The following is a 10568-nucleotide window of genomic DNA, read 5'->3' as shown; positions in this document are numbered from 1 at the left end:
GTTCTCCCATCTTTGTTACCCACGACAGCTGTAGACCTTAATGCAAATAAGCTGCTTAGTATTTGTCCTAATGATTCTGGTTGTTAATACAAGTCCTTTTATGTTGCGGAATGTTACCTTTGTCCTTTCCAATTGGTATCTTAACCCTAGAGGAAGACAAGTGAAATTCTTAATCACCTTTCTGTTTTGAAACAAAGTGATCATGAAAATGACTACCTCTTCACTGAAGTAGTTAGTTTTGCTTTATAGCTTTAAATATTGTCACTGTTACTTACCATCAGTTATTACCCCATTATTAATGCCCACAACCTGCCTTATTTAAAAAATTTAAAGTTAGCTTTCATGAAAGTTTCCAAAAGTAAGATAACTTTGTAATAAGAAATATTCATTGCCCTAAGAGCTGTTTCTTAACTCACCATGGGCTGTAATAGATAATCATGAAGATTAAGGTTTTTTTTTTAATGTGTCCAGGTTTTTTTTTGCCTTCGTCTCCCCAAAGCTCCCCCCCACCCCTGTACATCATTATATATTCTACCTGTAGGTCCTTCTGGTTCTGCTATGTGGGATGCTGCCTCAGCATGGCTGGATGAGCGGTGCTAGGTCCACGCCCAGGATCTGAATCGGTGAAACCCTGGGCCGCCGAAGCAGAGGGCATGAACTTAACCACGGGGCGGGCCCAAGGTTTTTTATTAAAGACCAGATTTTTAAGAACCATATTAAAAGCATCAGTATGTTGGGGGCTTAGTTTAGCTGGAGAGACAGAGAATGTACATAGGATTGATAAGGAAAACCATCACTTCCACCCCTGGAAGTGGAAGGCAGCAGCACTCGCTGTGTACCTTGATCCCCTCACATCCCCTAGAGTAGCTGTTTGTGTGGCTGGAAGCCACAGCTTCGTTTGTAGCCACTTGAACTTTGTTTCTGGAATAAAGGAACGTGGACTTCCATGTCGGCTCTGCATTCAAGTCATTCCCTCCTAAGTTGACTTGGCAAGTTACTTAACCTCTTATCTGCAAACTGGCCCTCTCCTCACAGCATTTTGTGTAGTATGTGTGTTAGGCAAGTATAGGAGGGTTCTGTTTTTACCCAGTAATCCAAATAATTCTCATTAGAAAGCACTCAACTACTTAGAAAAGTTTGAACTCTACGTTTCCTGTGAGCACAATTCAAAATACGGCTGTTTCAAGAGTGCTGCTTCACTGAGATTGGACCTGCATCTGAACAGTGGGTGAGTTTCACAGAGCGGTTTCACAGAGCGGGAAGACCCTGGGCTCTCTGACTCCAGGTGTCCTCTTCTGTTTTTGCCGCCTCACTCGGTAGAATGCTAAGCCTGTGTTAAGGACAGGAGAGTCATCACGTTCCTTTCCCCTGTGTCAGCTCCCACCTCAATAGTGTGTGTAGTAGCATTTCCATCTCCTTTGCCAAACCCTTCAAACAGTAGTTGATCTATTTAAAACATTAATCACGTGTTCTAATACATAAAGTTTCCAGTGGTTTCCCATTTCACTCTGTGTAAAATACAGCGCCCCGCCCCCCACCATCGTGGGGCCCTGAGGCCCAGTGGTTAAAAGTTCCGTGTGCTCTGCGTCACAGGTTGGCCGGTGTCAGTTTGCACTCATCAGTGTGCTGTCAGTGGTATTTTTCTTGAACCCTGCTGCTTTTGCTCCTGGCCCTTGCAGTAGACCCCTGGCGTCTCAGAGGATAATCCAAGACCCGTATGAATCCCACATCTGTGAACAGGGCATTGTTCATATCGGCACCTCGGTCAGCTGAAAATCAGATTGTTTACTACGCCCGACATCTCTCTACTAGTTAGGCGTAGTATAATACAGTTAACCTTTTCAAACTAGAATTTCTCACACATCAGATCTTTGTACAAAGCATAAGGCACATGGTATGTCTAACCTGCTATGAAGTTCAATATTCCACCCTAAATTACAAAACTAATTTTCTGGTCAAAATGTATTATTTTCTTGGACCTTTCAAACAAACCAAGTTTTATTCACTTAACAATTACTGCAGTGTAGACTAACAATGTACAACAGTGCCATGTTGAAATCGATTAGCCAGGCTCTCAGCTCCCAGCAGACTATTGGCAGTGTAGACACACTTGAAATCAAAAGGTGTGTGGTGAATACCTACATATAACTAATATGCTTGCAGGGTACTTGCTACCAGCTGGAGGCAAACAATTCTTTAAAAAGCCAAATAACTTCAAAAGTAGTCGTGAGCATATTTTAGGGCCAAGAGAGAAGTGAGCACTGAGTTCAAGGAGTCGGAGGGACGGCTGTGGCCTGGCGGGCCCTGGAAAGTCCATGGAGGACAGGGAGCGTGGGCTGGTCTAGGGCGGGAAGGATTTAAAGGGCCAAGGAGGAAGGGGCAGTTGTAATATTGAAGTATAGATTCAGGGCTGCTTGGACTGTGTGCTGGGGGAGAGTGGGCCTGCCTGCTTTGGCCGAGGCGCGTGAGGGGCACAGTGAATGTAGAGAGGCCGCCTCCAGGGGGCAGTGTTTGGCTGCTCTACTGATTAGCTGTCTAATCTTGCGCACGCTACTTAACTCCAAACTTCCATTTCCCTTCTGAAGGGTTAGTCGTTGAATCTGTTGGGTTCGGATGTTATGAGGATTAAAGGAAATGATGTATGTCATGCACTCGGCACAGTGTTAGGCTTGTAGTGAATGGTCAATAAATGGTATTATTATTAGCATTATCAGAGGCTTGTGGATGCCAGACTAAGGTGTCCTGTAGACCCGAGATCCGTTGTTTTAAGCAGGTGGATGACTGTATTAATTTCCTAGGATTGCTGAAACAAATTACCACAAATTTGCTGCCTTAAAACAAATTTATTCTCTCGCAGTTCTAGAGGCTGAAACTGAAATCAAGGTGTCGACAGGGCCGTGCTCCCTTTGAAGGTTCTAGGGAAGAATCCTTCCTTGATTCTTCACAGCTTCTGGTGGCTCCCAGCAGTCCTTGGCTTCCTTGGCTGGTAGCTGTGTCACTGCGCTCTCTGCCTGCGTCTTCACGTGGCCTTTTTCTCTCTGCGTGTAAGTCCTCTCCTCTTCTTATAAGGGCACCAGTTGTTGGATTTGGTGCCCATCCTAAACCAGCATGACCTCATCTTAACTAATTACATCTACAAAGACACTGTGTCCAAATAAGGTCACATTCTAAGGCTCTACGTGAACACGAACTGTTAACTCACGACAGTGACATAAGAAAAATAATGTTGAAAGAAACTGAAGTGAACATTCTTTTTAATGTTTTCATTTCGAAATAATTTCAGACGTAAAAAACTTGAAAAAATAGTACAAAGAATTCCTGTGTGTCTTTCACCCAGCTTCCTCAAGTCAACATTTTACCATGCTTGCTTTATGGCTCTCTCCCTCTACAGGTGTATGTGTATGTCATGGGGTTTCTGATCTGCTTGAGAGTAGGTTATAGTCATGATGTCCCTTTACCTGTATGTATTTCAGTCTATACTCCCTAAAAACAAGGACATTTATCTTACATATCCACAATTATCAAAGTCAAGAAATTAATATATTAATCAAAACTATAATCTGTTGACCTTTTTCAAATACTGCCAATCTTCCTACTAATGCCCTTTTTCTTTCCAGGATCCAATCTGGAGTCACACTTTGTCTTTAGTCTCCTTTCATCTGAAATAGTTCCTTAGTCTGTCGTTCATGACCTTGACATTTTTGTTTTTTGGGAAATTTGTTTTATTTTTTTGATATTATAGTTTGATAAACTTCAAACCTCTAAGGAAAATTGTAAGAGTAGTACAACTAACACCTTTATATTCATTACCTCAGACTCAGTAGTTAATATTTTGCTACACTTGCTTCTTATCTCTCTCTATATACATAGATCTTTTTCTTTTTGTTTCTTTTCTGAGCCATTGGAGTTACTTTGCCCCTAAATACTTCAGCCTGTATCACCAAAGATCAAGGACATTTGCCTACATAGCCACAGTACAATTGTCATCACACTCAGGACATTTAACATGGATACAGTTATGTAATACACAGTTTATATTTGAATTTTCCAGATCATTGTAGTAATGTTCCTTATAACTGTAGGTTGGTTGTTTGATCCAGGAACTAATCAAAGATTATCTATTGTATTTAGTTGAATATGTCTTATGTTGCGCTAATCTGGAAAATTCCTCATGATTAGAATCATGTTAAACGTTTTGGGTAGGCATGCTGCATAGATGATGTCTTGTTCTCAGCATATTGCTAAGATGGCACATGTCCGTTTGTCCCCTTGTTCCATTATCAGTAATGTTAAGTTTGGTCATTTGACTAAGGTGGCGTCCACTGGATTTTTTCATTGTAAAGCTACCTTTAATCTGTACTCTGGGTTACACATGAAGATTGAGTGAATTTCCTCTTCCTTGAGAGTTTTCACCAGTGTATTAGCATCCATTAATGGTCTTGCCCGAACCAAGTCTTCTTTTACTATATTGGTTGGAAGATGGTGATTTTTCTATTTCTAGCTTGGGCAAACATTTGTTGGTTTGCATTCTTCTGTAAAGAAGAGCTTTCTCTTCTCTACCTCTTTTTAATTTTGTTTAAGTATCCATGGATGCATAGATTTATTTTCACTAGAGGACTTTTATCATCTCACAGAACACGCAGTGCGGAGACCAGGGTGGTTTTAGGGGTGGTTCTGTGATGTCGTTAGGGGCACAGTTTTGTTCTGTCTTTGCTATTTTCGGTACAGTACTCAGCATCTTGGCTTTTGGCTAAGCCTGGTTCCCTCATGGATGCCAGGTGCCTTTAGCAGCTCCATGTACCCACCTTATTTTCTCAGAGACACATCTCCCACAACCTCCTGACCTGCACCAATGTGGATTGATTTTGGACTCATAGGTTTTTTTAATTCAATGTATTATAATTTAGTCCTACCATTATTCATCATGATGCTGAAATCATATCAAATTAGGCCAGTGGAAGCTCCTGGAAGCCAGCTGCTTTGCCTTTTCAACAGGTCTCCATTAGTTCTGGGGCATTACAGTACTTTCTTGTACAAGATAATCCAGGCTCACCTTGTACTTCTGCTTCAGCCTGAAACAAGCCATTCCTTTGAGAAGTACGGGTTCCTTTAGTGAGCGATCAGATTCTGGCACTGGGCATGCTTGTTGCTACTCAAGTGGCATTGCTTCTACGCCCTTTTGTAGGAAACGTCTAACTCCAATCCTTCACTACGAGGTTCTTTCCCTCTCCCCCAGTGTAAACCAGGGGTTTTGTACAATGTCTCTTAATTGGGGTCTGTCCAGTGTTTCCTTGTGATTAGGTTCCGGTTTTGTGTTTTGGGCAAGAATACAACAGAAGTGAGGTTGTGTTCCTCTCAGTGCATGATATTAGGAAGCACGTGATGTCGATTTGCCCCATTACTGATGGTGTTAACTTTAATTATTGGTTAAGGGGGTGTCTGCCAGTGTTCCCTGCTTAAATATTCCTGTACTTACCTTTATAGTTAATAAGTATCTCATGGGAAAGATACTTTAAAATCATATAAATATTGTTGATCATAATTCTGCCTACTAATTTTAGCATCCATTGATGATTTTTGCCTGAAGCATTTATTGGAAATGATTTTTAAATTCTGGCATTCCTTCTACGTGTATTAGTTGGAATGCTACTGTGAGGAAGAGCTTTCGTTCATGGATTCATTTGTTCATGTATATCAGTGTGGACTCTTTGTGTGGCTTTTAATCCATTACTATCACTTATTGTGTTGCTCAAATTATCCCAGATGTGGCCAATGGGAAACCCCTTTAAGCTAGTTTCTACGGCCTTTGAGGTGAACATTTTTAAGATTTTTCTTCACACATATGACTTTCCAAAAGATTCACACTACTCGTACGTTCTCTAGACGTGTGTAAGGATCAGCTCACCCATGGGCGCTGGCTTGAGAGGGATGAAGTGGCTTCTAAAGGTCAGTATAACTACAGTGCCGATGCACAGGGCTTCTTGCGGCTGCAGTTTCCAGAACAACTTCCTTGTTGTCCAGGACCACCTTCCCCACGCGTGATGGGATTCCACGCTGGGACACAGTTCTTGCCTGACAGAGCACCTGTTAGTTTGCAGTTCAAGTTAGTAATAAGTACGTAGGCCACCAGAGGTCACTGCTGACTAGGTGTGGTAGAAGATCCCTCTCAATCTCTCACCAGCTGGCTGGCAAGCCTTATTCTGAACACTGTAAGGACTTGTCTATTTCCAAAGGAACACTAGTGTCTGTAGCCATGTCCACTTAAGCCTTATTTAGGCCCTTAACCCAGACTTGAACCCTTGATAACAACTCTAAAGGTACATGCCTTTGCTAAATTCTCCTGGCAGAAGAAAAAAGACGGTAATCCCTATTTATATAAGTGCTGTGTTCCAGGTGTCATTCTGTTTCACACACAGTAACTCATTTAACATCTTTCAAAAACCCTATGGGGGGGGGGATCCCACAGGAGGTCATTTTACACAGCTAGTAAGAGCTTGAGCCCAGATTCAAACCCAATTTGTTCCAGAGTCCATATACTTACCCACTATACGAGCTGTGTACCAACCTGCATGACTTTGCTAGAGTCCCATTTCAATAGAAGCTTTCCACAGTCAAGCCTGGGATCACAGGCCTCTTTATAAAGCATCCACATAATGAGATTGGAACTTGTCAGAGGTCTTCTGGAGCTTGGCAGTGGATGCTGCTTACCAGCTGTGGGCCACTGGGAACGTGTCCTGCAGTCACACTGATGCCCCCACCTCAGCCCAGCCTGCCCTCTGTGACTGCAAGCTGACCAGGTCCTGGGACCAATCCCAGTCACCCTGTCCGCTGCCATCCTCTTCAGACTCGTGCTCATAGAACCTGAGGCCAACAGTCTTTCCCTGCTTGGCTCTAGCTTTCTAGAAGCAGCAGTGGCTTGCTTTGGAGGCCGCTTCAAATTAAGCCCCAAGGGACCTGATACGGTTTGAGACCTTTCCTCCTCAGCAGGGATGGTGGAAGGGGCACAGGTTCTGGAGTTAGACTGACCTGCATTAGAAGCCTGGTCCTCCTGCTCAGTACTGCGTGCCTTGGGCAGAATTGCTTAACTCCTCTGAGCCTGAGTTTCCTCATCTGTGGTGACAACGATAACCCTTCCCTGGCATGAGTGTTGTGGGCATTAGTGATATACATGGACACTGGCACAGGTAGGAGGGACTTGATAGTTCTTACTATTATCACTCCTCAAAGGCACAGCCCGATTGCCACCAATCAGCAAAGCTGACCCTGATGTCGTGGCCTCCATGGACCTCTCCTTTACTCAAACACTGGTGCCTCTTACTGCTTGTGTGATTCCTTGAGTGATAAAAACATCATTCTACGCTGGCAAGTGTCACCTCTGGTGCCTGGCCTAATTCCCCAGCCAGACTTCCATCAGAGCTGGGACTGTCCTCTACACAAACTCTTCTTATCCCTAGTCTTCACCAGGGACCCAAAACAGCAAGTGTTCAGGAAACGAGTGACGGTGACAGAGATGACTGAGGTCAGTCCACAAGTACTTATTTGAGTATTTACCAAGAGTTGGGCAACGGGTCAGGCTCTGAGAACAGCGAGGAGACTAAACCCAGCCTCCCACTAAAGGAGCTCCTGCTCTGGCTAAAAGTTTCTGCAAAGGCCTGGACAGTTCCTACTCCTTTCCAAGCACCAGTTCCCAGGGGAGGGAGGGCCCCGTTGAGCGGTCTGCTCACTGTGTCCCAAGCAGGAGGCAATAGCCAAGTCCAGAGCCCTGGGCCTTCTCATCCTGGAGAGGATGTAACACGGCATGTAGTGCCCAAGGACGCTGGGGCCATTCGGGACCTCACAAGCTGCTCCTACTGCCTGCTCCCCAGGACCAGCCCAGCAGCCCCTGCTCTCATGGGGGTAAGAGATGGTGAGCTCGGGAGCCGGCTGTGCTCGCCTCACCACAAGGGGTCAGTGCAAGACGGTGGAGGGCACGTGGCTGCCCCATGACTCACTCCAACACCGCAGACGCTGAATGATTTGCTCTCCGAGGAGTGGATGAGAGGGGAGCGACGGGGTCGGAACAGGAGACCATCTGTTGAATTCGCAAGTTGCCACATGTCATGAGTTCAACCAGTGTTCGACAGACTCTGACCAAGTATTTTTAGTGCGAAGAAATAAGGGGAGTTGAGGGTTTCAGAAAGCAAGGGCTGTCTGAAAACCCAAATGATAAATGAAGAAATACTACACATTAGCAAAAGCTCTACTTTTTCATTTGCAAAAACAAAATGACATTTTTTTTTCTAGGAAAAGGAAGGCTTTCAGAGGTTAAAAGAAAGAGTTTACTGACTAAACCCCTGTGAGCAGAATAAGGAAGCTACCCTCTCATCTGGGTTCAGAGCTGGCAAGCACCTCAGCGAGGCCCTTTGTAAATATCCATTGATGATGAAAGTGTAGACAGTGCAAAGAAACCATTGTGTCATTTCAGAAATGCCAGTGATGGAAGCAGGATCTTGACTATCCTTCACAAATCTCGAACAAGAAAAGCCCGGTTCAGCTGGTCACGTGGAACAAAACAGAACAAGGACAGTGGGTTAATCTCTCCTGGAGTCTGGGGTTGTGACTATACTTACACAGAGCAGGGCAAACGGAAGCAGTGGGTAGGATTTTCAAACAACCACTCCCAAAACATCCAAGCAATCGGGACTCAGTGAGTCCGCTTCATGGAAAAAAACTGCCTTGTTTTCCTGCATTGGATATGCAAGCTGTGCCTATAAGCAGAAGCAACGTTGGAGCAGGAAGTGGCAGGTCATTTTAGTCATCTTAAACCATCCCAATCATGGAGTATCAATTGAGATGAGGGACATTCAGAGAGAACATGGTGAAACCAGGGCACTGGTATGTTGCCCGGTCAAGGTCTGCTTGTTTTGGACAGGGTACACCTGGCCGTGGCCTGTGTAATCTTGATAAACAGAAATGAATGCACCTTAGTAACCCACACTAGACAGCTGTGTTGGTGAAGTGGGTTCTGACTGAACTGTGTTAGGATGCCTTGGAGACCTTCCATCAGAAAGCTGGGCTCCATCTGCCCCTACAGAGACCTCTTTCTGGGTTCTAAGAAACACCCTCCGTTTGCCGGTGGTTGGCTCAGGCCAGAGCAGGGTGGGGCAGCCACCACTTGGCCACGGGCCTGGGCTATCTTAGGCCTGGGACAGAACAGCCCTATTTCCTCACACCCCACCCACTGCGCCTCAAGCCTTTCTCAGTAGTAGAGGGGCTGGGGGGGAGATGCCTCCTTTCCTCCCCAGTGGTTTCCCTGTCCTCTGTGCTGTGTCTAGTGTCACACACACACGCGTGCACACACACTCCTGAAGCCGCTCTGACAGGTTAGCACCATCCTTCTGGGGTATCCCAGGCCTTTAGGTGAGCTCTGAGGCTGACGCTGTGATCGAAGTGGCAGGTAGGAGCTGGAGTCCGCGTCAAGCTGACCCTCAGTCCGCGCAGTGGCGCCGGGCCTGTGGGACAAGCCCAGGAAAACCTACGGCACTTGCCAGAGCCTTAGCCCTCTGACCTCGGCCTCACATGCTCCCCTCCATTTCCAGTGCTCCCTCCCTCCTGCCTGCCTTTCATTCATCCCTCAGACGCTGACAGAGCACGTGTACGTGCAGGACAGACCTTTGCCGAGGGAGGTGGCCTGTGGCTCTCTCCTCTCAAATCTAAAAGGCCAGGGAAGGAAAAGAGCAGGAATTGAGCACTTGCTTTCTGCCAGAAGCTTTATGCATGCTCCTCGTATCCTGCCCTCCTAACTGAGAGGAAGGCCTCTTATTACCATGAGAACCAGCATGGGGATGGAGGTCAGGAGCAGGGACATGGTCCCCGACTGCCAGAGTGCAAAGTCCAGCTCTGCTCCTCACTCTCTGTGTGACCTTGGCAAGCAATTTCACTACACGCCCAGGGAACGTGGGAATCAGCCATTGTGAGCATGAATGAGTTAACTTACACAATAAGTGCCTCGAGTAGCCCCAGAGAAGTGTTAGTTATCATAGTATATTCCTAGCTATCATATGTGAAAGATGAGCGAACCGTCTAGGCCAACATGTGTCAGGCCCAGATTCTGGTGGGCTCCATGCACAATGCTCTCGCCTCGTTCCATACTGCTTCTCTTTAACATGGTAAGGTGCCGTCCTCTCCCAGGGGTGGTTACATTCGGCTCATGACCAGAGCCTTAAAAGAGAGTTTTAGACCAGTGTGTGGGAGAGAATTTGGGGAACAGGAGCCACCTGAGTCTCCTGTGGGCCCCTGAGGTTGTATCCCCTGAGCTGAGGGCTGCCAGCTGCTAGCAGGCCCATTCCCCATCTCTGCAGGATGGCCCTGGCCCTTGCCCCCCCTCTACTCCCCAGCAGGCTGAGACCACAGGATTCTGAGTCTAACCTCTCTACTTCTCCTTGTCCCCATCCCCAACCTAGAGTCGGGGTAGTTTCTCCTGAAAATAAGGCAGAGGTGGAATTTAAGCCAAAGGCCTCCTGGCTCCAAAATCCACGTTCCTTCCACTCTTATCTCGGTCAGTTGCCCCACAACTGCCCAGACATCTG

The sequence above is a fragment of the Equus caballus genome, chromosome 19 (genome assembly GCF_041296265.1).
Source record: "Equus caballus isolate H_3958 breed thoroughbred chromosome 19, TB-T2T, whole genome shotgun sequence".
Lineage (NCBI taxonomy): Eukaryota > Metazoa > Chordata > Mammalia > Perissodactyla > Equidae > Equus > Equus caballus.
The sequence above is the reverse complement of the archived record's forward strand: the minus strand, read 5'-3'. Positions refer to the sequence as shown.